The sequence below is a fragment of the Anoplophora glabripennis genome, unplaced genomic scaffold (assembly GCF_000390285.2).
Source record: "Anoplophora glabripennis isolate ALB-LARVAE unplaced genomic scaffold, Agla_2.0 scaffold576, whole genome shotgun sequence".
Lineage (NCBI taxonomy): Eukaryota > Metazoa > Arthropoda > Insecta > Coleoptera > Cerambycidae > Anoplophora > Anoplophora glabripennis.
The window spans coordinates 148,211-151,207 of NW_019416659.1; positions in this window are offsets into that span (position 1 = coordinate 148,211).

The following is a 2,997-nucleotide window of genomic DNA, read 5'->3' on the forward strand; positions in this document are numbered from 1 at the left end:
ACTACTAATGAACGATCACAACACTTCAAAAATTAATTCCATAAATTTTATAATGATTATTAAAATGTAACCTGAGGGGTTATTTCTTTAATTATCTACCTTTAATTAATTATCTATTTAATGCTCGAAAGAGTTACTATTCAATTCTCGAAAGAGTGACTACTTAATTCTCGAAAGGGAGTTTATTTAGTTATCGTTATACTTTAATTAACACGTGGGAACTTAGAAATGTTGTATGTTCAGAAAATTACTTCCAAGCACTTACCTTTCATTGCTTACGTGGGATGTAATCCAGTGGCTGGCTATACAGGGTAGCACTGAAGTTGGAGAGACAAAAGGAAACACAAAACTTCCAGGAAGGGTTTTATTAACAATAAACAAAACAAACAAACAAAATAAAAACACAACGGCTCGACCACATTATTAATTAATTGATTCAATCGCGACAGCGTACCGAGATTCAGGGAATGCGCGCTCTATACAAAATTTAGAAAAACTATCAAAATTAATTAATTAGCCCGAGACTTAAAGTTAATAATTAGTCTGGTCAATGTGAAATTTAAGAACGAACTGAGATCTTTCCTAAATTCCACAATTCGCTTTGACCACGCCCATTTCGTGGGTCCAGAAGTTTCTGTTCTTGTCTTATTGGCGGGGGCCTGAATATCGGGACGCTTGTATATAACTATATTAGGTTAATAATTACCTAATTGACTTGACTTTACATTAACAATAATTATATCACTAACTAGTAACCCTAACCTTCCCCTATGACTCCGCGTAGCAATTACGGGACGGATTAGTCGATCTCATTTAATCTACTCTTATAGTTAGGAAACATCCGTCAAAAAAACCCAGCTGCTTAGGTATACTTTCTTTTCGAATTACTATCAATTTTACAATATAATTTAATTCTAACTTGGAATCTCCACTCTCTTCTTGTGGTTTCGCGCGTTATTAAATATCGATTTTTTTCTCACACTAGACGCTTAATACATGGCCCCGACAGTTTAAGTAAACTCGTTAAAAATATTGGCAAATTTCTCCGAAGGACGATCTTGGCGACCTACTTGAAACCCATTAACCCGCCGATAAGTTGTGACGACTGAAATATCTTACTTTCCGTTCCGGGAACTAATAAATAAATGACCGCGTGTCCCGGCTTTTGTTACAAAAACCTTCAAAATTCTGACACTTCTCATTGACAATATGTCATATGAAAACAAATACTGTTTTTTGCCTAGCCTGCTTGCATTTATTCAAAAAATAATAAAGTTCAACGTATAGAATTTACTACATTTATTAGAAATGTGTGGCAAAAACTATCTACTACAATTATACAAAATACAATACAAAACTACAATTTGGCAATTGTTTTTACTGTTTACTTGCATTGGAGAATTACATCGAAGCTTTTAAATTATAGCGTCATTTAATGGGTTTATTTAATTTTATGATGGTGTCTTATTAACCAAGTACGATTTGGGAATCGACAACTTTTTAAATAAAAGAGACATAAAAAAATATTATATAGGAAAAATATTCAAAATTAAGGGATCTTTATCGTGACATATTAAAACAAGTATGTTGCTGGAAAAAAAATTTTTTGAAGCGCCGCGACGCCTAGCGTAAAGATAATTTTTATATTTTGACCCTACCTTCAAGTAAAAGTAATCAGAAATGCATTAGTTTCTGAAAATAATTTATTTTTCTCAGCCGTTTCCCAGAAAAACTCATTTCTCCAGTTAAATCGATCACCCTGTACATACATTTAAATATATATACATATAAATATATTACAACTTTTTGCCTTGGTTTGTACAAGAAATTGTACATTTTAGAAAAATTTACATTATTTTTGGCGAGTAGCTATACTACATGAAACGGATAATAAATACATTTATTACTAAATTAAGACCCTCTCAAAAAAAACTATTCAATAAATATCAAAATAGTTCATTAATGTATAGTATGTAGCTAACATGAACGGAATTTGTACATTTATCACTAAATCAAAACTTTCAAAAAAAATATATATATATATATAATGGGCCAAATATCACCAATAGATTCTACAATAGAGGTTATGAGACACAGTGTTTTGAAGTTGAAAACTATTTTCGGACATACATAATATCTTCGAAATTTGTGAAATATTTTTTTTTCTAATTTTACATGGGCAATACCATCAGGTATAAATTTATATTAATAAAAAAGCACCAGTGGTGCGCGAAGATAATTTTGCAGTCTTTTTATAAGAAATTGTTCTATTGTTTTTGCCCATAAAAGATTTACTTGTTGCGTATCGTAAAATTGCATACCTAATTCCTAAGAAAAACGGATATAAATCCTCTATTGGTTCTACCTACTGAAAGGATGAATGCTGCTAAATACAACTTTTGGATTGTTTTCTTAACATTCTTAGCACGTATTTATGGGACAATTAAATTACGTAGACTAAATAATCATGTTGTTTTTGATTAAAACAAAATAGCTTTAAAAAAACGGTAATATAGCAGAAATAAAAGAAAACTGCACACTGGACATAATTGGTGTAAGTGAGGAAATTAAAAAATACCGAGTGAACCTACTAAGTTAAATAATTATTGAGTCAATTTTGTTGAGTGGAGTAATAATACATATTTAATAATTAAGGTCCATTATTTTGGATTCTGATTAAGATTCAGTTAATTAAATGAATTAATGAAGATTCTAAGTAAATGTACAATAACACAACCTAGTCGTCCGATCAGAGTTTATTTGACAAAACTTATAGTCTGTTTGCAAATATTATATGTTCGTCAATCCCCTAGTTTCTGATCAATGAATTTTTTTTTTTTTGAATTAGTTTCTTTCTGATTATTGACTTTTCTTTAAATACCTATCTATTTCAAGAAAATTTGGTAAGATATAATTTTTAAAATAGCACTTTTCAATATGTGTAAATTTTTACTCAAATAATTACATTGTATTTTTTTGTAAGCCACAAGGCAGTAA